This window comes from Siphateles boraxobius, unplaced genomic scaffold (assembly GCF_051911475.1).
Source record: "Siphateles boraxobius isolate OS27281-9 unplaced genomic scaffold, OSU_SipBor_1 23, whole genome shotgun sequence".
Lineage (NCBI taxonomy): Eukaryota > Metazoa > Chordata > Actinopteri > Cypriniformes > Leuciscidae > Siphateles > Siphateles boraxobius.
In genome coordinates this window covers 1,627,960-1,655,622 of record NW_027508844.1, presented here as the reverse complement: position 1 = coordinate 1,655,622, position 27,663 = coordinate 1,627,960, and the positions used below count along the sequence as shown (strand labels likewise).

General features: G+C 42.6%; 3 non-coding genes across 3 annotated transcripts; all 3 read right to left on the bottom strand.

Annotated features, from left to right (window-relative positions):
* Positions 1 to 14,469: 14,469 nt before the first annotated feature.
* trnak-uuu (transfer RNA lysine (anticodon UUU)) lies at positions 14,470 to 14,542 on the bottom strand. The gene has a single exon. It is a non-coding gene; the product is annotated as a tRNA-Lys (tRNA).
* A 912-nt stretch (positions 14,543 to 15,454) lies between these two features.
* Positions 15,455 to 15,536, bottom strand: trnas-aga (transfer RNA serine (anticodon AGA)). Its single transcript has one exon. It is a non-coding gene; the product is annotated as a tRNA-Ser (tRNA).
* An 11,852-nt stretch (positions 15,537 to 27,388) lies between these two features.
* trnam-cau (transfer RNA methionine (anticodon CAU)) lies at positions 27,389 to 27,462 on the bottom strand. Its single transcript has one exon. It is a non-coding gene; the product is annotated as a tRNA-Met (tRNA).
* Positions 27,463 to 27,663: the final 201 nt, after the last annotated feature.

The window sequence follows — 27,663 nt, the reverse complement described above, 5'->3', positions numbered from 1 at the left end:
GAGTTCCCACGTACTGTGGTTATCAGGTAGTAGGCCTCTCTGGGCCTCTCTGAAGGTGAGCATCTCACATACTGTGGTTATCAGGTAGTAGGCCTCTCTGGGCCTCCCTGAAGGTGAGCACCCCACATACTGTGGTTATCAGGTAGTAGGCCTCACGGGCCTCCCTGAAGGTGAATTCCCACTTACGTTGGCCCAGGTAGTAGGCCTCTCCGGGCCTCCCTATAACGTTCCCTAGTGGTGCTGGGTTTATGAAGCTAGTGGTCACTTGCTATCAGTTTCAGCTAGCCTTAATAGGCAGCTGCTGAAGGCGAGCTTGCGCCCTGGCTCGCTAAAGTGTTCATTCTCTGCTATTGGTTCCCTCCCGGAACCTTTTCTGCCTACAGCCTGGTTTGCCTACCAGGCAGACCTTGTGCTCCCCTCACCGAGGGTCTCTACGAGCATGCGGCTTCCTGAGTCTGGTCAGACGGTCGTAGGCCTCTCGTGAGGCCTCCCAGTTAGATCAGCCCTTAGGCCTTCACAGGCCTCCTCAGGGTTTTGAAACACAGACACTGGGTTGATCCATGGATCGAGTAGAGAACTCCCCTCGCTAGCAAGGGTTGAAAAGCACTATGCTGAGTCATACTCTCCGGGATATCCCGTCTCTGAGATCCGGGCCGAGTGGTTCTCTGCCAGCTTCGCAGTCCCTCGGGTTGGATGCCTTACTTAAGGCATTTGTCCAGAGGCTCTGTCTTCAGACAGACAGGATTTGGCCAGACTAAGTGTCTATGTACTGGCGCCAGGTCAGGCTGTCCTGGTGGCATTTCGGGGTGAGTACGTTCCCCTGAATAGTGACTGGCTGGGGTTCCCTTGGGTTCCCTAGCCACATTCCCTAGAAGGGACCCCTTCTAATTGGAAGCTGAGGTTCCAGGCCCGGAGCCGGCCCAGGTAGACCTTTCATTTAACCATGTTTATGAAGGTTTTTCTGTGAGGCTGTAGCTTGGGCTATGACCGTAGGGAATGCTGTCACTGACAGCCCAGTGTGACCTGAGGGTGAGTGGTTCTAGCGTTTCATTTGAAGTTGCTGGTCCTGACAGTTGTCACTGCCACTTGGCATGCACTCCCCTTAGCATGGCGGCGTTGGTATATCGTTCCCCATAACGTCGTTGACGTATTGTTGAGTTCCCTTCGAAAGGGAACGTCTCAGGTTACGACTGTAACCTATGTTCCCTGAGAACAGGGAACGAGACAATACGTCTCCCTGCCATGCCTCGGGGCTTGCCTACCGTACAGTCCCTTCAGACGATAAGGTGATTTGTCATGTTTGCAAGGCGCCCCTTTATACTTCCAGGTCGCACGTTAATCATTCACGCTAATGATTCACGGGCTGTCGCCGGTCAATATGATTGACGTGATTTGATAGTGATTTCAGACACCTGTCACGCCTGAGGCGTTCCCCATAACGTCGTTGACGGATTGTCTCGTTCCCTGTTCTCAGGGAACATAGGTTACAGTCGTAACCTGAGACGTTTTGTAGTCGATCCAAGAGTATTTTATGATCTATAGTGTCGAACGCAGCGCTAAGATCGAGTAGAACTAGTATTGAGATACAGCCTTGGTCAGAAGCTAAAAGTAAATCATTTGTAATTTTAACTAGCGCAGTTTCTGTGCTATGATGCGGTCTGAATCCTGACTGAAATTTTTCATAGATATCATTTTCTTGCAAGAAAGAGCACAATTGAGCGGACACAACTTTTTCTAGAATTTTAGACATAAATGGAAGATTTGAAATGGGTCTGTAATTTGCTAGGTTATTTGGATCTAATTGCGGTTTCTTAATGAGAGGTTTTATTACTGCCAGTTTGAATATTCTTGGAACATGACCTAAAGATAAAGACGAGTTAATAATATTGAGAAGAGGCTCTTCCACTACAGGTAACACTTCTTTCAGTAGTTTAGTGGGTATTGAATCTAATAAACATGTTGTTGGTTTAGATGCAATGATAAGTTTATTTAACTCTTCCTGTCCTATAGTTGTAAAGCGGTGTAGTTGTTCTTGAGGGGCGATAATTGAGGCTGAATCATAAGACACCATAAAAGATTGTACATTTACAATTGTGTTTCTGATGCTTTCTATTTTCTCATTGAAGAAATTCATAAAATCATTACTACTATACTGTAATGGAATATTTTGCTCTGGTGATGTTTGTTTATTTGTTAGTCTAGCTACGGTGTTGAATAAAAACCTTGGATTATTTTGGTTATTTTCTATTAGTTTGCGGAGATGCTCAGCCCTGGCTGCTTTTAGAGCCTTTTTATAACGTGACATACTGTCTTTCCACGCGATTCTAAAGACCTCTAAATTAGTTTGTTTCCATTTACGCTCTAAGTTACGCTCTAAGTTTCTCTCTTGATAACATGCGTAGCACTGTTGTACCATGGTGCTTTAGTTTTCTCTCTAACCTTTTTTAATCTAATTGGTGCAACAATTTCTAGTGTACTAGAGAAAATGGTGCTCAAACTGCTAGTCATTTCCTCTAGTTCATCTGTTTGTTTGGGTTCACTGAGCAGCTGAGATAGATCAGGTAAGGTATTTGAGAATCTATCTATAGTGGTTGGAAGGATTGTTCTGCCTGGTCGATAACGTGGCGCAACATGACAAATTTCAGGAGTACGTATTATGCAAGTTATCATGTAATGATCAGTGACATCATCACTTTGCGGTACAATATCTATATCAGTTGGATTGGTTCCATATGATATAATTAAATCTAGTGTATGATTTAGACGATGAGTGGGACCACTGATGTTTTGCTTGACCCCAAAGGAGTTTAATAAATCTGTAAACGCAGCCCCTAACGCATCATTTGTGTTATCTACGTGTATGTTAAAATCTCCAACAATTATTGCTTTATCGACATTGACCAATAGATCTGAGAGAAAGTCTGCAAACTCTTTTAGGAAATCAGCATAGGGCCCTGGAGGTCTATATACAGTAGCCAAGGCTAGAGATAATAGGGATTTCTTTCTTACATCTAAGAGCGTAACATTTAGCATAAGTACTTCAAACGAATTAAACCTGTGACCTGTTTTCTAAGTAACATTTAGAATATCTCTATAGATTGTTGCAACACCGCCGCCACAACCGATCAGACGGGGCTCATGTTTTTAACAGTATCCTGGTGGAGTGGACTCATTTAGACCGAAATAATCATTTGGTTTAAGCCAGGTTTCAGTAAGGCAGAATACATCAAACTATTATCTGCGACCATTTCATTTACAAGAACCGCCTTAGGTGTGAGCGATCTAATGTTTAGAAGACCTAGCTTTAGAAATTGTTTTTGTTCACTGATATTGAGATTTTCAGGTTTAATTACAATAAGATTTTTCCTAGATCCTACAGTAGATTTATTGTTTGGCCTCACTAAACGAGGAATAGACACAGTTTCTATATAATGTTCTACACTACTTATATCAATTAAGTTGGGACAGCAAAGACTGTGATTTGGACTTTGACTTACCAGTCATATGGTGTGTAACGTCTTGGAGATGTTGTCCGACAGAACAGCCGCTCCGATTCTGCTGGGGTGCAGGCCATCAGCACGGTAGAGCCTAGGTCGTTCCCAGAACAGATTCCAATTATTTACAAAGAGCAGTTTCTGTTCATTACACAATGACATTAACCATTCATTTAGTGCAAATAATCTACTGAACCTTTCCTGTCCTTGTCGGTACGTGGGAAGCGGTCCAGACACGATGATCGTTGCTTCAGGTGATGTGCTGCGTACCGTCTCGATCAGGCTCCTGTAGTCCTTCTTCAGAACCTCCGTCTGCCGCAGACTGATGTTGTTCACTCCCGCGTGCAGCACAACAGCTCCGACGCGTTCGTCAGCGTTCAGGATCTCGGGAACATGTGCAGCGACATCTAGAACACAAGCACCAGGAAAGCAGTGAGTGCGCACCTTACCCTTACCTGAGGTAGCACGGACATGACGGACGATGGAACTGCTGATGATCACGGCGTCGTCGCGTTCCGACTCGCGAAGAGGGGAGAAGCGGTTCCGGGTGGAGATCTCGAAGACCGGGAGAGGTGGAGAGGTTCTTGGTCTGGTCCTGGCTCGTGTCTTCCGCTGAGGAATCACCCAGGGCCCATGGTGTTGTGTCGGTGCCGGAGTGAATGAAGCCAGGGATGATCGCGTCCAGGGTGCTTGCGTCCTGTGCAGAGAAGCACACGGAGTAGACGAGGTCGGAGTCAAAAAGTTACTAACCACTGACTTGTGAGCATCGGCGCTTGATGTTTCAAGCGCTGAACGCCGATCTCGCAGCTCGGCTTGCCTCTCTAGCAGACCACGGATCTGCTTCTCCACGGACTCCAGCTCCAACAGCACCGAATGCAGCTCTAATGTGTCCTCACCTGCACTCAGAGGTAACGTTAGACACACATCCGATATATTCGCCATTATAACAGATGAACAGTAAATTAGTAGTGATACTACCAATATCACTACTAATTTAGGACTGAAATCCTGGATATAACCCGTATCCTTTTCCGTATCAATTCCTTTCAGTGAAACGGGTGTAAATGAGATCAATAGGCGAGAGGCCACGTGTGCGATGCTAGCGGGCTAAAGGCTAGTAGCGGAGATTCGAAAAGTTGGATCTAAGTAGCGAAATCAAAGCAATTCGATTGTTTTTTATAAGGAAAAGTATCGAAGATAAGTTCACATGCTATAAAAACAGAAAGTGCTTGTTTATAAATGAGTGGTAAAGAAGAAAATCAAGGATTTATGAATCAATTCGACGGAGCTCCAAACACAAACCGCACGCCCATGCGCAAAGAGTTGTGTCTTAGAAATGCATTTCCAATCACATTTGGCTGGCTGCGTCAGTTAATGAGCATGCGGTTTAATGAATTACCGGAGAACGTGCTTCATGAGGCTCAAACGCACACACACGCAAAGGTCTCTCGCTCTCTCCCTCTCCGCCGTGCGCGCGCTACACGGTTTGGAGCACAGTTCTCGCATGCGCGCTCTTGCTCGCTCACTCTAGATTCCAGGAGATTTGAACTAATTTGCGGGCATCAGGAAGCGGGCATCAGGGAGCCGCTATCAATATGCGGGAGACTCCCGGAACTTCTGGGAGACTTGGGATGTCTGCAATATTAAATTACGGAAAGAACTGAGTTTCACTTTGCAGTGTATTCTTGTAGTTTTAATAGGTTTTCAAAGTAACTTGAAAGTAAAGTAATTAGTAATCTGATTTTACTTGCAGTAATCAGTAATGTAAGCAAATTACAATTTTAAAGTAGTAATTAGTGATTTGTAGTGGATTACTTTTTTTGAGTAACTTACCCAACACAGGTAACCATACAGCTTTACATCTGGTGTTTGTTCAATCCAAATCATAAGTAAGCCTCACCCTTTTTTTACATTTGGAGTTTTGTGAATTTAGTTTACCTCTTAGATTTTTTTGTTAAAGGTAAAGGGGGAATGGAACATAAAACTCTTTAAACCCTACTTTTGTTTTTTATCTATTTTGCAGCTTTACCATAGCCTATTCCCAATTTATTTTCTCTTTTTTTCTGCAATGTATTATATTGTTTTATTGTAAAGTGCTTATGCTTCTCGCCTCATTCAATGTCCTGTTATACTGTATATCTGCTCTTGCTGTATGTGGTGTCGTCAGGGATCCTGAGTGCTATAGCCTCATATTTACGACACAGTGTCTGTAAACTTTTTTGCCACTTCTCCCTTGGGTGTCTTCACTTTCAACCGTAGGGAATATCTTTTGGTAAGGACAGTCTTCTTCATCCCCCTGACTCCATGGACTATAAGCCTGATATTCTCACCGCACAGTCCAAGGCGATCAGCTGTTTCATTGGTGATATAATTGGTGTCAGATGTGAGGTCGATTAGTGAGCCAATAAGGCAACCCGAGTTTGTCGTTACTTCCATCAGCATCATCACCACTGGATGTTCTTGCAGTCCATCTCCAGCCTTGGCACATACAGTTGATGATATTTTGTTTGAGAACACATTCTTGCATTTCTCTCTTTGTTCTGGAGTAAGCTCTGCAAGAAACTCTTCGTGTTTGTTGGTTAGGCCAAGTTTCTTTCCACCAATTTTTATGGTGCTCTGCTCCTCACTGCTGCTGTATTTCTTTGAAGTCGTGGCTTAAGACACAGAAGGTAATTGTGGTTCGATATCCCTCCTTTCCGACAGTCTACTTTTCGGCAGAGGTATCTGGGTGTGCATCCTTTCCCATCCTTGGGGTGGGGCCGCAAAAACTTGGAGCACAACCATAGCTTCTTCACATGGGCCCTTTTTCTTAAGAGATCTTCTTCCCTGGAGACCTTGTAGCTAATAGCTTGCCGGCATGGGAGTCATCTTCACAGACAGTACAGCTGGGATAGTCGTCCTTCTGACCTGCTGTGGATTTAGTGAATGCCTTCCTCCCTCTCTTATCTGGGTATTCTGCAGCACCCTTTTCCACAGGGCCTTTATCTGCAGGGCTTGGCTCCACCTGTTCCAACTCCTCAAGAATCTCCTCCTGCTTCTTCAAGAATCCTATGAGGCAATCAAAATGATGCAGTGGAGAGAACCTGTTTTCCGGGTCAGTTTTGTGCATAATCCACTCCTTCTTGAGTGAACTGGGAAGCTTGCTTTCAAGAGATTGAGCAACAACACAGTTCTTCACGGCGTCTTCTTCACCAAGAATCTGGAGGTTGCACAGTGCCCTTTCCACAGCCTGGATCAATTCAATGCTTCTTCTTGGATTGTTTCCTTTATCGGGGGGAAGAGACTGGACCTCGTTGGTGACCATTAAGACTATTTTCGCTCTGTTCCCGTATTTGCTGTCCAGTAGCCTAAACATATCGTCGGCGGATCCACAGCTAGATAGGACAAGATCCTTCTTGACCTTTTCGTGGAGACTATTTAATAAGTGGAACCTTTTTAAACATTCCACACCTTGTGGGTTACCCAATTCTTGTAGGTCCTCCCACTCAGTCCTCCAGCAGTAATAGTCCCTCATGTCACCAGAGAAAGTGGGTAGCCGTGCTTTTTCAAGGCTGATTTGAGGCTTGAGATTAGAGTAAACTTTGGTTCTTTCTGGGCTGCTTTGCTGTAAGAGAGGCCGGGTGTTCATGTTTAATGCCCCAGTGTACCTTTTGGACTTCAGCTTGCGATCGGCAGACATGTCAGGGAGAGAGGGGAAAGAAGCATCTTGTATCGGATCCATAATATATCATACATAATATATCATAAATTCTGAATAATACACAAATATAAATAAATATAAATTCCAATATAGCCAATACTATAAACACTATGGAATAATATATAATATATTATGGAATTTAATCAACATTCAATATTATAAATATTATAATATACTTAGTGTTTAAACTAAATGACTAAACAAAGCATACACATTTAAACACAGAAATGCTACAGTTTCACACACACCAAATATACAACAATGTCAATGTTATACACTAAACCATTCGCCCAAAACCACAAAAGGTATTCTCAGTGTTTTGGCCCAAAATGAAACCAGTGAGTGTAGTTTTAAGTAGTAACGCTGAGCATAGTAATCCATTATCAATGTAAAGCAATTAACTGCATTACCCATGCGGCACCGCAAACAGGAAGTAACTCGTGTGACAGTGAAACGCTCCAAATCCAAACATTTACTTAAAATATAACCACGGATACTATAAAGCCGACATCGTTAAACATCAGGCCGCAAACAAGGTTTTATCAACGTGACCAAAGTAACAGTTATCAGGCATACAAACCGCGCACATATACAGCGGCAGTACAGCAGTAGCTCAAACAAACAAACTTAAAACCGCAGCACAATGGATAGAAACAGCATCTTTCCGGTGATCACATCTCTCCTGATGAGACAACATGCCAAAACTAGTACTCGCTCCTGCTTATAGCCCGTACTCATTCATTACTGGATTCTAACACACCGTTTTTTGGGGATTTTTACTGGTCCACGTTTCAACTCTTGACTGGCCCGTCCTTCAATCAGGGAAGTGAACCTCCCGCCTATTAACCTGCGTTACATTGCTGCTTAACACCCGTGAAGTAGTGAACACGACAGAGTGAGTTCAACAGCAAGCAGTAAAATCAGCCGCATCACAGGTGGACTCCACATGCACAAACAACAGGTTCTTCTTTGCTGCTTTTTAATCTAAGTTGAACTGTATTAGACAGTTTGTCACACAAAGCATGACATTCCAAAGATTTGGATTACAGGAATAAAATCTGGTGTATTTTATGACAGCATATTAATAAAAATATGCCCCACGATAAACAATATTACAGAAATATTGCATGATTATGGTTAAATGATCACACAATTATTTTATGAATTCAATATTTTAAACTGTAGTATTGTTTAAAATGTATCCTTTGAAATGCCAAATCATAACAGAGTAAAATTTTATAATTTCAAATGAAATAAATTCATAATCCTGATTTGGACCAAATGATCACTGGATTGATCTGGGCCACATTCCTTCCATCAACAATCGGCCCTCACCGTTGCCACAATGCCCAGTTCTGGCTGAAAGGATACGTGCTATTGCCGACAGAAGGCCAGCAGTGCTAGCTTGAGGCCACATTCGGCCCAAGCTTGCTTGCGATGTGGGTTTGTGTGGATTAATCATGACATTAAGATAACAGGTAATTGTTTCTTTATACTGTGTTTCGATCATTAAAAGTGTACTGTCTCCATCTGATTCAGCTCATCACTTTGTCAATAGAAAGGGGACTAAAAATATATTTTTTTCCCCAATTGTCCCCAAAGACAAATGAAGAGATATGTCTAACAACCAACAACACAGTGATGTGCTCAACACAAAACACTACTGGGAATATCCCGTTTTTATGTTTACATACCTTTTGCATTATCAGTATTACACTTATATTATTGTATACTTGTGTTATTATATACTTGTATTACACTTACATTTATATTGTTACAGCAGTACAGTAATGCGTACTATTATATGGGGGAAGCAAGAATGGCAGACAGGAAAAATGTATTTAAGTGCAGGTGCGGTACCTTAATGAAAACAAAGCCAAAACCAAACCAATACAAGGGAACACGGAGAGCAGGGCACCATGGCGGAGCAGAGACAACACCAAATTATGTTTTTTGAAAATGTAAAACTGCAGAAAGTTTTCAGTGATGGGTAGGTTTAGGGTTAAAGGGATGGAGTCTATACAGTATAAAAATCATGCCTATGAAAAGTTCGCATAAAACAGGGAATACCAACCTGTGTGTGTGGTCCAGGACCAAATGTCCCTACAAGGATAGTAAAAAACATTTTGTGGGGAAAAATGTAAGTTCTTATGAAAAGAAAAATCTTATAAATCAGGGATTTTCAACTCTAGCCCTTTCCTGCAGTTTACCTCCAACCTTGAAAAAATTCACCTGCTTGTAGCTTTACCCTTTACTTTAATTTGCTTTTTAAGGTGTGATTGATTAGGGTTGGAGCAAAACTCCTGTTAAAAAAAAAACGCTGTTATCTATGCAGAAACAAAAGTGTGTGTTGGGTTGTTGGGTTGTTGGTTGGTTGGGTGGGTGGGTGTGTTTTTTGGGGTTGGGTGGTGGTATGTGTGTAGATGTGTGTCTAAAACAGAGGATTATTACGGAGCGCAATCCTCTCAGCTGACTTGGCTTTGGGAATATTTGGGAAGAACGTTCTGAATACCAGCCACTTTCTTTTTAACAACACAAGATGTTGGACCATAATATTACAGCATAACAAAGAAAAAAAAAACAATTTGATAGAAAAAAAAACCTTAAAAGATTAAAAGTCTGATGCTCTACCGACTGAGCTATACGGGCTCTTGCTGGAGAAGCGTGCGTGCTGCGTGGGAACGCACAGCAAAATTAATCGTATTGGCGCAGAAAAAAGAGTGTCCTCCAATGCATAGCGTTTCCTTCTTTGAAGATTCAGAATGGCCGTCAAAACGTCTGCTATGTCAAAATATATTTGCAAATTAGTGGGAATGCAGCCTATTAGACTGATGATAATAGTCATTAAAGGAAAATAATGCTAGGAAAAAGAACAAAAACTCACTGCTACTTGTCTGGAAAGCCTCTTCACACGCTTCAATGCTGTTGACTTGCCGCGCTCTTATCGTTATTGTAAACTTGTGTCAAAGGCGCAGTTGTTTGTAGCAAATAGCAAGCCCGCGGCACTCTAGGTAACAGCCAGCGAGTGTACTGACACCTAGCGATTAGAAAATATACACGCACCATATTCTCTCTGAAGCAAGATTCTTCCGAAATAAATAGGAGCGTTTCGTTTTCAGTCTTTTCTCTAAAGGTTCGAACCTGAGAGCTCGTGCTTTCAAAGAAGGTCCCAGTTTCAATTCACTCGAACATCCAGAGCACCTCAAGGGCACGCGCCGTGCACAAAAAGAGTAGTCTGAAGGACGGGTTGAGGACAGCTGGTGACATGGAGCTCAATTTCAATGGCACCCAGAAAATCTTGCCATGACCCGGATTCGCTGCAGCCACAATGCAGAGTACTAACCACTATACGATCATGGCGAGCTACCGGTCTACCTGACGTGTCCCTGAATACAAAGGGGCCTTGTCATCTTTAGCTTGCAGACAAAACTGTTTCTTACCAACATAACTCTTTTCAAGGGTAATCCTGTAACAGTGACTTTTTTTCCTTTTATAAAGTTTAAGCTAGGCCTCCAGAAGGTTACAAACTAAAGCAGGCGCAGGCTGTCAACGTAGTCGGCAGGATTCGAACATGCGCGGGGATACCCCAATGGATTTCTGAGCCATCGCCTTAACCACTCGGCCACGACTACAAGCTGGCTGAAAGGGGCATGTCGTTTGCCTTGGTGCCTTGCAGCGTCGCTGCCCGAGGACAGTGTAGATGAGCAAGAACTCAACAACAAAACGTACCGCTCCACAAAAAGAGGCTTGTTCACCTGAACAGGGACTTGAACCCTGGAGCCTCAGATTAAAAGTCTGATGCTCTACCGACTGAGCTATCCGGGCTCTTGCTGGAGAAGCGTGTGTGCTGCATGGGAACGCACAGCAAAATTAATCGTATTGGCGCAGAAAAAAGAGTGTCCTCCAATGCATAGCGTTTCCTTCTTTGAAGATTCAGAATGGCCGTCAAAACGTCTGCTATGTCAAAATATATTTGCAAATTAGTGGGAATGCAGCCTAATAGACTGATGATAATCAGGAGTGTGAAGTAACGAATTACAAATACTCACGTTACTGTAATTAAGTAGTTTTTTTCAGAAATTGTACTTTTTTGAGTAGTTTAAAATTTTTGTAATTTTACTTTTACTTGAGTACATTTTAAGTGATGTATCGGTACTTTTTCTCCGCTATTTTCCTTCTGTTTGTGGTCGTTACTCGTTACATGCTTGTTTTAAATGTATTTTATTTTTATCCATCAACGTGATTGGATCGAGTAAGCCAGGGGTCTCCAACACGTCGCTCGCGAGCTACCAGTAGCTCGTGGCCTGATTGGAGGTAGCTCGCCAAGGGGCCGTTCACATATAGCGTCTTTTGCACGCTCAAGTTCGTTATTTCAAATGTAGGAAGCTCATAATTGAAGCGACGCGCTCATTTTTTCCAGGCGCAGTGAGATGAAAAAATGCATTAACTTCTAAAACTTCTTTGTCATTGTGGAGAGCGCAGTGGATGGTTGCATAGCAACGACCGAATTTTACTATTAATAATAAAAGATAAGCTAATGTGCATTGTAAACGTCAGTAGTTTATCTTTTTTGACTCATTCTTTTTATAAAAATTATTAAAAGGCTGAAATATGCAAGGTTTCTTTTTATAAATCTTTTTTGTCAAAAAAAGTTTGAACTTGTAGGCTACATACTAGTAGATAACATGTCCAGTACTCCTTTAAAATCTGGCCATCATTTTTAATGTTGTTATTTTAATGTTTATGTAACAAAAAGTGCATATTAATGCTAATTATATTTGTTATTTGCTGGTTTTCGACATAAAACTTGGTGAATTGATTTTATTGTGTAGCTAGTATTAGTACTTTTTGAACAGGATTCTGTGATAACCGTGATCATTTTAGTTACTATAATCATGAAATGAAATTTCCATGCCATTTCATCTCTAGTTAAGATGCACTATAAAATCAACTATAATTAGGTTTTGTTTTTACAGTATAATATGCAAAGTACAATTTTCTTTAAAAAAATGTATCTCTGATTCTGTTCTTTTCTCTGACATTTAAGGGTGACATATGAGCCTACAAAAACTCTTTTAGGTCTAAAACAGTTTAAATAGTTGTTAATATGAGAGTTATGAGACATTATTTAAGAGATTAAAGTATTGTATTACATGAGTAGCTCTCGGCCACTATGTTTTTTAAAAAGTAGCTCTCAAATGAAAAAAGGTTGGAGACCCCTGGAGTAAGCGGTCTCGTGACTGTCATCAAATCAAATTAAGCATAGACAACTTTAACCGCCTATTCCTGCTGTTACTCGTGACTGCTGTGGAAGTGCATTCTTCACGCATCAATCCAGATATCAATCCTCTAATAAGGTACATTTCACATTTCTGCTTAATATGATATTTATATAGGCTGGCCTGTCTACAGGGCCTAACATTTGGTCTGAGGCTGTGGGTATTGCGTGACGAGTTCATAAGGCGGTAAATTCCCGCTCCCATTTACTTCAAAATCACATTATAGAGAGACGCGCGTCACGATCTGTGCACTGCCGCGTCTCGCGCTCGCCATGCCGCCAGATTCAGAATCAGTGTGAACCATGGGGTTAACTTGTACTGCATTTCTGTCAGTGCGTGACTACAGCTCGTTAATAAACAACGTTTTTTGATTGATCCATTACAATCCGTATTCATTTGGCAAGTGCACTTGCGCAAAAACATTTTTCATGTTGAACTTTTTTTTTGTGTGTGTGTGGATGCTGCTGATAAAACCCCTTCACCGAGACTACAAAGAGACATGCATTTGTGTGTGTGTGTGTGTGTGTGTGTGTGTGTGTTTGTTTCTTTTGTAAAAGTTTCCTGGATATAACTTCCCTATTTAATGCAAAATTTTCCTTACAAATTATATTATCAGCATTACAATGTGAGTAAATGTAGCCGTGTAAAATGTAAGGGATGATGCCACCCTTCTAGAACAATGTGCATTTACATTTAAATTGTAACATATTTAATATCATGGAATTAAAGTGTGTAATTAGTGTTAGCTCACTATCTTAGCCTTTTTCAGTGCATTATGTGAGGTAATTGATAATATTAGTGATTCTCATTTATCAAAACACTAACATTGATACCGTTTTGGAGAGAAATTGGGTATTTTTTAATCTCTCTATTTGATGCATTTTAAAAAGATGGATGATAGATATTCTTCAATCTTTCTAACAAAGAACAAAATATAATGTGAATTACATTATGTACAATTTTTTTAAATGTATAAATTGTAGTGCACAGTGTTTATTGTAAGGGGTAGAATCCGCAGCTCAGTATTCACTACTCACTACTCATGAGTACTTTTAAATAAGCTACTTTTTTACTCTTACTCAAGTAGTTTTTTGGACAAGTACTTTTTACTCTACTCACACTACATTTTTTGGAATGTAATGGTACTTTTACTTGAGTATGTTTTTTCAGTACTCTTTCCACCACTGATGATAATAGTAATTAAAGGAAAATAATGCTAGGAAAAAGAACAAAAACTCACTGCTACTTGTCTGGAAAGCCTCTTCACACGCTTCAATGCTGTTGACTTGCCGCGCTCTTATCGTTATTGTAAACTTGTGTCAAAGGCGCAGTTGTTTGTAGCAAATAGCAAGCCCGCGGCACTCTAGGTAACAGCCAGCGAGTGTACTGACACCTAGCGATTAGAAAATATACAAGCACCATATTCTCTCTGAAGCAAGATTCTTCCGAAATAAATAGGAGCGTTTCGTTTTCAGTCTTTTCTCTAAGGGTCGACCTGAGAGCTCGTGCTTTCAAAGAAGGTCCCAGTTTCAATTCACTCGAACATCCAGAGCACATCAAGGGCACGCGCCGTGCACAAAAAGAGAAGTCTGAAGGACGGGGTGAGGAGAGGTGGTGACATGGAGCTCAATTTCAATGGCACCCAGAAATTCTTGACGTGACCCGGATTCGAACCGGGGTTGCTGCGGCCACAACGCAGAGTACTAACCACTATACGATCACGGCAAGCTACCGGTCTACCTGACGTGTCCTTGAATACAAAGGGGCCTTGTCATCTTTAGCTTGCAGACAAAACTGTTTCTTACCAGGGTTCGAACCTGCGCGGGGAGACCCCAATGGTTTCTAGTCTATCGCCTTAACCAATCGTCCACGACTACAAATGGCTAAAAGGGGCATGTCGTTTGGATTGGTGCCTTGCAGCGTCGCTGCCCGAGGCCAGTTTAGATCAGCAAGAACTCAACAACAAAACGTACCGCTCCACAAAAAGAGGCTCGTTCGCCCGAACAGGGACTTGAACCCTGGACCCTCAGATTAAAAGTCTGATGCTCTACCGACTGAGCTATCCGGGCTCTTACACGAGAAGCGTGCGTGCTGCATGGGAACGCACAGCAAAATGAATCGTATTGGCGCAGAAAAAAGAGTGTCTTCCAATGCATTGCGTTTCCTTCTTCGAAGATTCAGAATGGCCGTCAAAACGTCTGCTATGTCAAAATATATTAGCAAATTAGTTGGAATGCAGCCTATTAGACTGATGATAATTGTAATTAAAGGAAAATAATGCTAGGAAAAAGAACAAAAACTCACTGCTACTTGTCTGGAAAGCCTCTTCACACGCTTCAATACTGTTGACTTGCCGCGCTCTTATCGTTATTGTAAACTTGTGTCAAAGGCGCAGTTGTTTGTAGCAAATAGCAAGCCCGCGGCACTCTAGGTAACAGCCAGCGAGTGTACTGACACCTAGCGATTAGAAAATATACAAGCACCATATTCTCTCTGAAGCAAGATTCTTCCGAAATAAATAGGAGCTTTTCGTTTTCAGTCTTTTCTCTAAGGGTTCGAACCTGAGAGCTCGTGCTTTCAAAGAAGGTCCCAGTTTCAATTCACTCGAACATCGAGAGCACATCAAGGGTACGCGCCGTGCACAAAAAGAGTAGTCTGAAGGACGGGGTGAGGAGAGGTGGTGACATGGAGCTCAATTTCAATGGCACCCAGAAAATCTTGCCGTGACCCGGATTCGGACCGGGGTTGCTGCGGCCACAACACAGAGTACTAACCACTATACGAGCACGACGAGCTACTGGTCTACCCGACGTGTCCCTGAATACAAAGGGGCCTTGTCATCTTTAGCTTGCAGACAAAACTGTTTCTTACCACCATAACTCTTTTCAAGGGTAATCCTGTAACAGTGACTTTTTTTCCTTTTATAAAGTTTAAGCTAGGTCTCCAGAAGTTTACAAACTAAAGCAGGCGCATGCTGTCAACGTAGTCGGTAGGATTCGAACCTGCGCGGGGAGACCCCAATGGATTTCTAGTCCATCGCCTTAACCACTCAGCCACGACTACACGCTGGCTGAAAGGGGCATGTCGTTTGTGGATTGGTGCCTTGCAGCGTCGCTGCCCGAGGCCAGTGTAGATCAGCAAGAACTCAACAACAAAACGTACCGCTCCACAAAAAGAGGCTCGTTTGGCCGAACAGGGACTTGAACCCTGGACCCTCAGATTAAAAGTCTGATGCTCTACCGACTGAGCTAAAGCTGGGGAACAATAGTCTGTTTGAGGAAGGGGAGAAGCAAAAAGAAGGGGAAGAAGGGGAAGAAAGAAAAAGAGAGAAAAGAGAAGGAAAAAAGAGAAAAAAGGAAAGGAAAGGGAAAAGGTAAACCCACCTTTCACCCTTCTGTGTGATTTTTGGTAGATTTGTATTCATATTTTACAGAAAATTGCCTTTTTATATATTTCATGGGCAAATCACTGACGTGAACGGCGTCGGTTCGAGTCCCACCTCTGACAAGGTTGAAATCACCCAATATCTTTTCTATTATTTTCTTAATGAATGAACACATATGTATAGATTTCATGTGCTTTTTGCCTTAACACATATTTTATAAAAACATATTTCTCCTTGTATGGATACATGTTAAAATGTATTTATTATATGAATATGTGGTTTCTTGAAATGTATTATTTATTTTATTATTTCACCATTGAATATAATAAATCTTTATTATCTTTTTTAAATTACTCTCTTTTCTAACTGAACTATATTTATTTTTTGAGTAAATTAATAAATGGAGCATTGACATCACGCTGACATTATGGATACATCAGAGGTGATTAATAAAAGATTGAAGTAAATTGTCAATTACAGTTTTTTTCAGTCGCTAACAAGCGTTTGCCCAACCAGTTGTCACATTTTCAAAACTCTAAACACAATTAGCACAGCATCAGTCTTTTGTGGCCATACCATGCACACATTTCATGTCGTTTTCACACAATATGCAGTCAGTGAACACATTTCCACAATGCTTACATTTTCTTAACAGACAATACCTCCCAACAAAATTATGGATTGTTTTTGTTGTATTTACAAATGTTAACACACACCATCCCACAATAGCAAAAACAATATTCCCAACCTTAGATACAGTATAAAAACCTCTGCTTCTGCAATGATATCAGTTCAAAAACAATATATCTCAGCTGATACAACAAACAATTGAATAATTGAGACACAGCTGATTTATGTTGGGTAAATTGGGCCAATCATAGCTGATTCCAGTCTGGCTTAGACTCAGTGGCAGGGGTTATTTTTTTCTGTTACATTGACACTTATACAGTAAAAGGAGGACTTTGAGGAGTGATGTTTTTGGACACAGAAACAGAAAAAAACACACTGTAATGTCTGGACGAGGAAGAGTAAGAGCAAGGGGCCCAGGGAGAAGAGCAGGCCCAGTGAGAGATGCAGTGAGAGGTGCAGGTGCAGTGAGAGATGCAGTGAGAGATGCACTGAGAGGTGCAGTGAGAGATGCAGGTGCAGTGAGAGATGCAGGTGCAGTGAGAGGTGCAGGTGCAGTGAGAGATGCAGTGAGAGGTGCAGTGAGAGATGGAGTGAGAGATGCATTGAGAGATGCAGGTGCAGTGAGAGATGCAGTGAGAGTTGCAGTGAGAGTTGCAGTGAGAGGTGCAGTGAGAGATGCAGTGAGAAATGCAGTGAGAGATGCAGTGAGAGGTGCAGTGAGAGATGCAGTGAGAGTTGCAGTGAGAGTTGCAGTGAGAGGTGCAGTGAGAGGTGCAGTGAGAGGTGCAGTGAGAGATGCAGTGAGAGTTGCAGTGAGAGATGCAGTGAGAGATGCAGGTGCAGTGAGAGAGGCAGTGAGAGGTGCAGTGAGAGATGCAGGTGCAGTGAAAGGTGCAGGAGCAGTGAGAGATGCAGTGAGAGGTGCAGGAGCAGTGAGAGATGCAGGAGCAGTGAGAGATGCAGTGAGAGATGCAGGTGCAGTGAGAGAGGCAGTGAGAGGTGCAGGAGCAGTGAGAGATGCAGGTGCAGTGAGAGGTGCAGGAGCAGTGAGAGATGCAGGAGCAGTGAGAGATGCAGTGAGAGATGCAGGTGCAGTGAGAGAGGCAGTGAGAGGTGCAGGAGCAGTGAGAGGTGCAGGAGCAGTGAGAGATGCAGTGAGAGGTGCAGGAGCAGTGAGAGATGCAGGAGCAGTGAGAGATGCAGTGAGAGATGCAGGTGCAGTGAGAGGAGCAGGGCCAGGGAGAAGAGCAGGCCTAAATAATTTCAGTATACTCACCTTCGTGCCAGGATCAGTCGGAACTCCATTCTGTGTGCCAAATCCAGCTGGTCCAAGATGGTCTTGCCACTGGAAATGTAACCCATCTTACAACCAGCGGCACTGCACCAGAGGGTCTCCGTGATCATCAGGTAGTACCTATCGACATCCAAAACCTGGCGGGCTCACTTGTGGGCTCCATAACCTGTGAGCTGTTTTCCACACACAGGACAGCACAGCCTGACCTTCCAAAGGTGGTATGGCATCCACAAGACAAGCCGGTGTGTGAAAAAATGCTCTGGAGTGGGGGCCTTGTATCGATACGTTTTTATTTATTAATTACCCATATGACTATGGAGTTCCTTGAAATGTGCTATACATATGAGATATATAGGCCTATAATAATAATAATTATAATAATGTTTTGACTCAGGCTCACTGAATGATTACTGAATGACGAGAAACAATTCTATGAACAATAAAATGTTTTATTTTTTAACAATAAAATATAACATTAAACTATGCACATAATAAAGAGTATATATATAACATGGAGAACAGTAGTAAACACACAAAAGTAGAAACAATACGAGTATTAAAAAAAAACATATAAAATAATTAAAATAAAAGTCCCTGAGTGGGGTAGAACCCCCAACCTAATAATAAATAACATATATAATAGTAATAAACACACAAAGATAAAAAACTTTATAAAACTATATACATAGTAGTGAGTATATATATATATATATATATATATATATATATATATATATATATATATATATATATATATATATACATAAAATAATGTAATGTATATATAAAAAAATATACAAAATATATAAAAAATTAGCTATTTCTTTTTCTTTACTTTTTCAAGCCACTGTTCTTTCGTAAGTGTCTCTGTGACAGGGCAGTAGATAGTCCCTCTAAACTGGCTGTGCCCAGTCGCTGCTGTCCTAAATTGTCCACACTTCCTGCAGGTATTTGCCTCAACCTTTCTGTGGTATGGACGAGGGACGGTGGGTTGAGATTGACTGACTGTGGCAGGAGCTGGGAGGACGAAACTGGGAGTGGCTGGGGCTACAGGAAAAGGGTTTTGGGGGACAACAAACAGTGTGAAGGTAGGGGTAGTGTGGGAGGCAAGAGGGACAGTCGCGCTGGGGCTGGGAAGGACAGGTTCTGGTTGAAGGCTGCCAACGGGCCGAGGAATTATTGGCCTCAGGGTTGTCAGCTTGGGTATGACTGCCTCAGTTGTATAGCTAGTGATGCGCCTTTTTAATCTAGCTTGCCCAGCTGTGCTTTGTGGCAGTTTGTAAATATGTTGCTCTCCCTGGACCTGGGGTGGAGCAACAGCACGTACACTGGCAGGTGGGAGAGCCTCAGCAGCAATACCAAGAGGGTCAGGCAGATCGATCCCCTGAAGCAGAAGAGTCTGATCTTGCTTCTTAACCCTGCCGTTGTGCCACTGAACCAGAGTGGTCTGATTTACCTCCACCAGCTGGAGAGTAGTGTCCTGCATGATGGCACCATTAGACAGGATCAGCTGCCGGATCTTTCGGTAATCTTGTAAAATGAGAGACCAGCGACTCAGCGTCACCTTCTCTTTCTTCCTCGGACTTTGATGGATGCGACAGAGCCTGATGAAAATGGCCTCCACGAGACGACAGCAGTCTGGCCATTGGGCAGGTGAAGCTGTAGATGCTAACACACTCCGTTTCAGGCTGTCCACTCCAGGGTTGAAAACAGCCTTCTTTTTTGGAGACCTGAACCTCCCTGTTGTCAGCCTGTCCTGGTGTCTGGCAGCAAACTTCACTCGCTGCTTGTCATATTCAAGCAGGCTCTGCCACAAGCACACAATGTCATCAACCTGAAGAAGGATAGAAGTATAGAGGCATAGCAGAGTTAAAAGGAAACTGGTAATTTCGCATACATAGTTCAGTAACACTGTTTTTACAGTCACATTGTGTTTTGTGTGGTCTTTTCCAAGTTAACAAACATTCAAAATGTTTACATACCTGCTGCCTGCTCAGTGTTAACCCTGTGCTTGTCCTCAGCTCTACCAAATACTCAGCCAGTCTGTCCACCCGGTCCATTCCTGGAATGTTCTGGTCATCCACAGCCTAAAACAGTATCATTTTAAATGGTAAAGAAAAAAAGAGATCAGTGAAATTACATCTTAATGGTAGTATTAATCAGTTTGTCGAATTACAAATTAATTTGCTCGTGGCAAGTTCCTATTGTGAAATTTACATACCAAAAGCTCTTCAGGCACATGAGTGGGGGAACCTGGTGCATACTGGTCTATGGATGTAGTTGGCTGAGAGGAGAAGGCGGCAGCAGCTGGCTGGGAGAAGGCAGATTGGGATGAGGCAGCAGCAGACTGGGATGAGGCAGCAACAGACTGGGATGAGGCAGCAGCAGACTGGGATGAGGCAGCAGCAGACTGGGATAAAGGAGCAGCAGACAGGGATGAAGGAGAAGCAGACAGGGATGAAGGAGCAGCAGACAGGGATGAAGGAGCAGCAGACTGGGATGAAGGAGCAGCTGACAGGGATGAGGCAGCAGCTGACTGGGATGAAGGAGCAGCAGACTGGGATGAGGCAGCAGCTGACTGGGATAAAGGAGCAGCAGACTGGGATGAAGGAGCAGCAGACTGGGATGAGGCAGCAGCTGACTGGGATGAAGGAGCAGCAAACTGGGATGAAGGAGCAGCAGACTGGGATGAAGGAGCAGCAGACTGGGATGAAGGAGCAGTAGACTGGGAAAAGGCAGACTGGGATGAGGCAGCAAAAGACTGGGAGAAGGCAAACTGGGATGAGGGAGCAGCAGACTGGGAGAAGGCAGACTGGGATGAGGCAGCAGCAGACTATGATGAGGCAGCAGAAGACTGAGATGAGGGATGAACAGGCTGAATTGTAGGTGGGTTATAGTTAGCTTCATCTTCAAGGAGGAAACTCAGTGTAGGGTCCTCATTGATGTCCTCCTCAAATCCCTCATCCTGCTCATCTACATTTACTTCCTCCAGCAGCTGGTCTGTCTGCTCATTGTCAGCATCTATTGACTGAAGTGGCTGCCCTGTCTGACTAAGTAGATAGTCCACTCCAATTAGCTCCCCTAAAAACAGAATGCAGTGTGTTAAACATATAGCCCTTGCATTAGCAAAGAACCATGTGCTGTAAAATGTACAGTGAGAGTCTTACCAGTGTACTGTGCAGGAGGTTGGAAGGTGGGGACAAGCTTCTCTCCAAAAACATTTAGGCTGTTGGTGTTGATGCTTTGCACCACCTGCCCTACGTAGGTGAGAAGAGGGGAGGATTTTGTGGAAATTGATGCTGCTGCCTGGTCTCGGTTCCACCTGTTCAGGCCTTCCAGGAGATACAACTGAAAATTCAGTGTTTTAGCACTGGTTCCTGTAAAGAAGTGAACAATGAAAATCATGAAACTGGGATAATGAGTTCCTTCAGAAAATATAAAGTGATATTAGATGTTCTATTGTGTTGAATATATACTATACTGCAAACACAATGAGCCACAAACCTGGAATGAACCTGTTTAGGTGGCAGTGGAAAGATTCAAGTGAGGTCGAGCCCCTAGCACATCTGTACTTCATGAGAACTAATCCTCCCTTGGTGGTGGTGGTGCCCGTCACAGTGTAGAGAAACACACCTGGCGGATCCTGGATCACTTAACATGCCTCATCTCAAACACGCCAGATGTGCTCTATCCTCACTGTGTCCAGCAAAGGAACCCCCATCATATCTCTCCCCTTATCCCCCTTCAGTTCCTGCAGAAGCCTGTCAAGGTAGCGGGTTGTGGACTCCACCCCACGAGTCCTCCGACGGCAATAGAGCGCCAGCTCTTTTTTGGTGATGCGTCGGTCCACAAGGTTATCTGTGATGACAGGCACACCTTCCTCCTGCAGTTGCTCTCTCTTTGCCCGCCGCAACAAAGCCACATCATCTGGGTCCCATTCAAAAATGCACGCAGAGAGACGTGACATGAAGACTGGGTATAGAGGATGAGCATCAGTGGTGCACCCCACTGCCAGCCGACGCATGAAGTGCCAGATGTCCAGCCTGATATTGAGGTCAGGCCATCCTCCAAATCTGGCCTGTAGCTTGCTCTGCCCCTTCTCTATGCAGCAGCCACAGTCCACGTACAGCAGCAGTGGTGGAGCCACGGCCGCCTGGCTGTACCTGTTAATCAGTCCGGAGACCATGGTGTCCAGTGCTGGACCTTCCTGAGCAGTCAAGACACTGATAAGAATTTGTCCTGTCTCATTGCCAACAGAAGTCACCCACTGTGCTGTTCCCCTGGCTGTGCCTGCCAACTTCTTTGTGATCTAAAATCAACCAAATTAAAAATATTAATAAAGCATAACACAAATCATTTTCAAACTTCACAACAGTTAAAACATCAGTAATAATGTCAAACAATTACCTGTTTGGTTGAGTCCATTTTCAAAATGGTCCCAAACGTGGAGGTTATGCTTGCCTTGATGTGGTCTATGCGACTGATAATGTCCCTCCCATAAACTGACAGCAGCCACTTGCTAGTAGGGACATCAATGGGCTCTGGAGGCTTTTGGCACATGACAGGTAAGAGGCTGGGGCGGTTGATAAAACCAGCGCACTCCTCCATATAGTGCGCCAAACGGTCAAGCCACTCCTCCCCGTGGTTCTCCCTCAGCTGTTTGACAAGTCTTGTGCGACTGTTGCCCAGCGTCCATTCCCTCAGCATGCGTATGACACGAATGTCACAAGCTTACCTTTGTGTAAAAGAGAAGATTTGCTTATGTAATTTATTTTATGGTAAATAAAAAACACTTTTATTTTGCATTTACTTCATATTACACATTTCTGCTTCAGAAAATAAATTATTAATTTTGAAATATGAATGACTTTATTATAAACACATTACAAAATTCTGTACAAGGCGTGTAGATTTTAACTCACTTTTGTGTCAAAATCAGACGGAAAAGTCTTCTATGGGGCACATCGAGCTGGTCCAGGACAGTCTGATTTGTAGACAGGTAACTCAGGCAACACACAGTACACCTGAGAGTCTCTGTTACCATAAGGCAGTACCTGTCGATGTCCAGGACCTTCCGTGCTCTCTTGTGGAGGCCATATCCAGTCAGCTGCTTCCCACATGCAGGACAGAACAGTCTGAACTTCCACAAGTGGTAGGGCATCCACACCAGAAGCCTGTGATTAAAAAAGCGATCTGGAGATGGAGCCTGGTGGTAGATGAGGGAAGGGACGGGTGGCTCATACCAGAGCTTCAAGTCTGTCCTAAGTCTGCCAGAGTGAAAGATCGCAGAAGCAATCCACCTCTGATCCTGTGAGGGGATTGTCTGCCTCATTTTAGTGGGCAGCCAAAATTGATCTGGCTCGGATGCAGGAGCAGGTCCGTGCATAGAAGGGGCAACATGCTCCAACTGATTCAAAAGCAATGAAAGATTAGAGATGTAATATTAAAACATTGTTTCTCTCAAGTTTGCATACAAGTAATTCTACAAAGGGGCATTAGGGGACATTTCATGTCCATTTATGATAATTAGCCTATATTTTCTTCAAACAAAATTATATTTAAGGCAGATTTGAGAACTGGTTCTCAAATGATTTTTAAAAAAATCACTGTATACATGGCTAAATGGAAAAAAATAACACTCATATACATGTTTTACTTGAAGTTTAACATTCAATTTGTTTGTAATGGTTGACAAATTCACCAGGGAAACATAAACCAACAGTAATTTTTGTAATGTACCCCCTAATTTTTAGAATAAGCCACATGTACATGTACTTCACACACAGGAAGTAAGAGATGCAACAAAAAATAGATGGGCACTCACCAAGGATGTAAGAGTCGGACTAGCTGCAGAAGGAGGTCTGACTTCAGGAGACGGATTGGCTGAAGGAGGTCTGGCTGCAGGAGAAAGACTGGCTGAAGGAGGTCTGGCTGCAGGAGACAGACTGGCTGAAGGAGGTCTGGCTGCAGGAGACAGACTGGCTGAAGGAGGTCTGGCTGCAGGAGACATACTGGCTGAAGGAGGTCTGGCTGCAGGAGACAGACTGGCTGAAGGAGGTCTGGCTGCAGAAGGAGGTCTGGCTGCAGAAGGAGGTCTGGCTGCTGAAGGAGGTCTGGCTGCTGAAGGAGGTCTGGCTGCAGAAGGAAGTCTGGCTGCAGAAGGAGGTCTGGCTACAGGAGACAGACTGGCTGAAGGAGGTCTGGCTGCAGAAGGAGGTCTGGCTGCAGGAGACAGACTGGCTGAAGGGGGTCTGGCTGCAGGAGACAGACTGGCTGAAGGAGGTCTGGCTGCAGAAGGAGCTCTGGCTGCAGAAGGAGGTCTGGCTGCAGGAGACAGACTGGCTGAAGGGGGTCTGGCTGCAGAAGGAGGTCTGGCTGCAGAAGCAGGTCTGGGTGCAGGAGACGGACTGGTTTAAGGAGGTCTGGCTGCAGAAGGAGAAGCACTGGCTGCCGGTTGAATGCTTGAATGAGAAGGACTGGATGAAGGTGAAAGACTGGGTCTGGCTGAAGGAGGCGGACTGTGACTACCAGGCTATAAAGATACATATTGTACATTATCAACAACCATAATAAAGATGATGATGATGAAACATATTAAGGTCTTTTTAAATTACCTGAATCCGCCTTTGTACATTTAGGCTGGGTTTGGCTGCTGAACTAATGGATCCCCCAAATCGTGGCTTTGTAAACTAAAAGAAGGAGATTATTGAACAGATTGACATTCATGTAATATCATACATGCATTGGAAATTTGATGATATGAATTCCCTATTGAAGAATACACAAATAATCTTCCAGCCTACCAATAAAAGGCATTGGGAAATTCCGGAGATCATTGCTTGTGGAGGAGGTAATCTACTCAAATATTAAAATAATGCTTTACCATTGATAAGTTAAGTGCAGGCCGTGTAAAGGTCGGGGCTGAGATAGAGGTTGGGACAGCGGTAGGAGTGGATGCAGGTGGAGCACTTGTGGTCTGGTAAAAGAACAATCAAGAATGAGGAAAACAGGTTGAATTCATCTTTCATTCGTGGTACATTTTACCGATCTAATTACGCACAGGCATGCCAAAATCTAACATTCACAGACATTTATACATTTAATCAGGACAATCCGTCCCTGTACACCAGCAAGAGTCTGAGAGCAGAAACAGCAAGGAGAAGCTGTATAAAAATAAATATAACACCCAATAAAAATAAATTCAATACTAACTGGTCTCTTTGGCAATTTTTAAAATCCAAATCATTTCTAAATGTTTTTGTTTGCTTGTGTTTTTATATGTGTAATGAGGTCATAAATAAAACCTGTGCTTCGTAATCTGTGGATACGTATATTTTGATATTTGGAGAAATACACACAGTGGCCACAAATTAATTATATTCACATTATATATATATTTTATTTATTTACAATTATACACTAATTAATGGAGCCTAACTGCAAATCGCAGATGAAATTGTAATTGACTGTCTAATTCTAAGATGCAAACAAATATATATATATATATATATATATATATATATATATATATATATATATTTGTTTGCAGCTTAGAATTAGATAGTCAATTACATGGATATATTAATCCATAATTAATTGATCCTAAATTAATCCTAACATAAATATTATTGATATAGGTAATGGTAATGGACTGCTGACACATCAACTTTGTTTGAGGTAAGATTTAAAAGCTTTATACAAAATACTTTTTTGAATAAATGAGCAAAACCCAAAGCCTATCAGAAATTGTCTCTGCCTATTTAATCGTTGGAGGAGCTATGGGACTAGATATAGCCAACATTGTTATCCACGGTAAAAGGTGGTATCACTTTTGCAAGCTTAATAAAAAGCAAAATTTTTATTTTTATTTTCCAAACCCCTGTGCTGGCAAACCGCCGCAGACGGGACATCCACTCATCGTCCCCCATGGCCTTGTGTGACTTTTTAGACATCTCTGGAACATTTGAAACATGTTTAGTCTTTTTAGCTACTAACGCTTTACTACTTATTACTGTATTTGATACAGTACTACTATAACTAAACACTAAACAATAACATACCAGAATCATGATCGATATTGACATTTTTAAACACACCTTAAAGAACACTGAAAGGTAAAAATCCACGAATATATTATTGTTAATGTAATTCATCATTGGAGACAATAACATGAGAAGTGCTGCAGTATACTACATCAAGACTGATCATGACACTAAACAACTTTACATTTTAAAATGCAAATTAAAATATGTTGTTGTTAATGTAGATTGTAGTTTATCAAAAAATAGTGTAATAGAAAAGTGCTGCAATATACTAGCTCATCAAGATATATAGATCATAACATTAAAAAGTACCTTAATGCAGCATAACATACGAGAAAAAGTTAGCAATATATGAAAAATATGTTGCTGATGTTAATGTAGTTCATCAACACATTAAGATGAAATGCTGAGGTTGCCAGCAGATCAAGATCGCGATAGATCATAACAGTAAACACCTTAATGGGTCATAAAATACGAGAAGAAAATGAAATATGTATTATTGTATTGTTGTCAATGTAGTTTATCTTACTTGTTGACATTCGATGAATGAACGGCAATACTTCGGCGCGGGTATACCTGAGAATAAAAAAGAGCCCGTCTCTCCACGCCGCCTGAAAGATGAAGATTCGATGCGTGATTGGCCAAAGAATCCTCTCAAAGATGAAGCCAGAGAACGCCATTGGCTCAGCAAAGATGGAGATCCGAAACGTGATTGGCCAAGGAACTCTGAAAAAGATGAAGCCCGATAACGCCATTCGCCAAGCAAAGATGAAGATACGACGCGTGATTGGCCGAGGAACTCTGACAAAGATGAAGTCCGAGAACGCCATTCGCTCAACAATGATGGAGTGCTCGCGCTTGATTGGCTGTTGTGAAACAGCCGCACAGCTGTCAGGTAGCGTTCAGGTCGCAGTCTCCCCTGGAGGCGTGGGTTCGAATCCCACTTCTGACAAACCTAACCTTTGGATGCGGGCTCAAGCTACAGTCTTTATATAGCTTATATAGCTTTATCTAACATTAAAGTAACACTGACCTGCAGTACATGACCTTTAAAGTAACACTTTAGTGCAATGTATGGGATTCTATGGCACTTGGAATTTCAAGTCATGACATTTCAGAAAAAATGGACATGTTGATTGAATCGGATTCAACTGAATTTCACGAAATAACATGTTGTGATGTTTACCGGAAGAAGATGCAGCAGAATTTCATGGTAAGGTTTCTTGGAAATTTCTTGGAATGAAATGTCATGGGTTTGGGGGCATGGGGTGGAGTGTCATGACACAAGATTCAAGGAATGTCATGTAAAACATTACATTAGCATTAACAAGACATGCCATTAGAATGAAAGAATGATATAAGCCTTAACAAAACATTGTAACAACACTGACACATATGACAAGAATATGAGAGTAATACTATTACTGCATTTTTTCAACATTAGTCTTAAAAAAACACTGGATTTCAATTACAGTGCATATGAAGAAATGGACAAAGGCATAAAAGGGAATACAGAAAGCACCTCCTTTGTTTGCACGGTCCCGTGTATCAAAAAGCACCATTCTGCCCCGTGTGAGGCTCGAACTCACGACCTTCAGATTATGAGACTGACGCGCTGCCTAACTGCGCCAATGAGGCATGTGCTCTGACTCGGGTGAGCAGTGAAGCCCTAGATTCTAGATCATCTGCCATTCCGTGTAGGTGCAAAAATGCTGCTCACCACCGGCCGTCATGTCAGGATGGCCGAGCGGTCTAAGGCGGTGAAGCCCTAGATTCCGAGCGGTCTAAGCACACTCACCCTTTGATACTCATCATGCCACTTCTTCTGTCGAGGAGCTG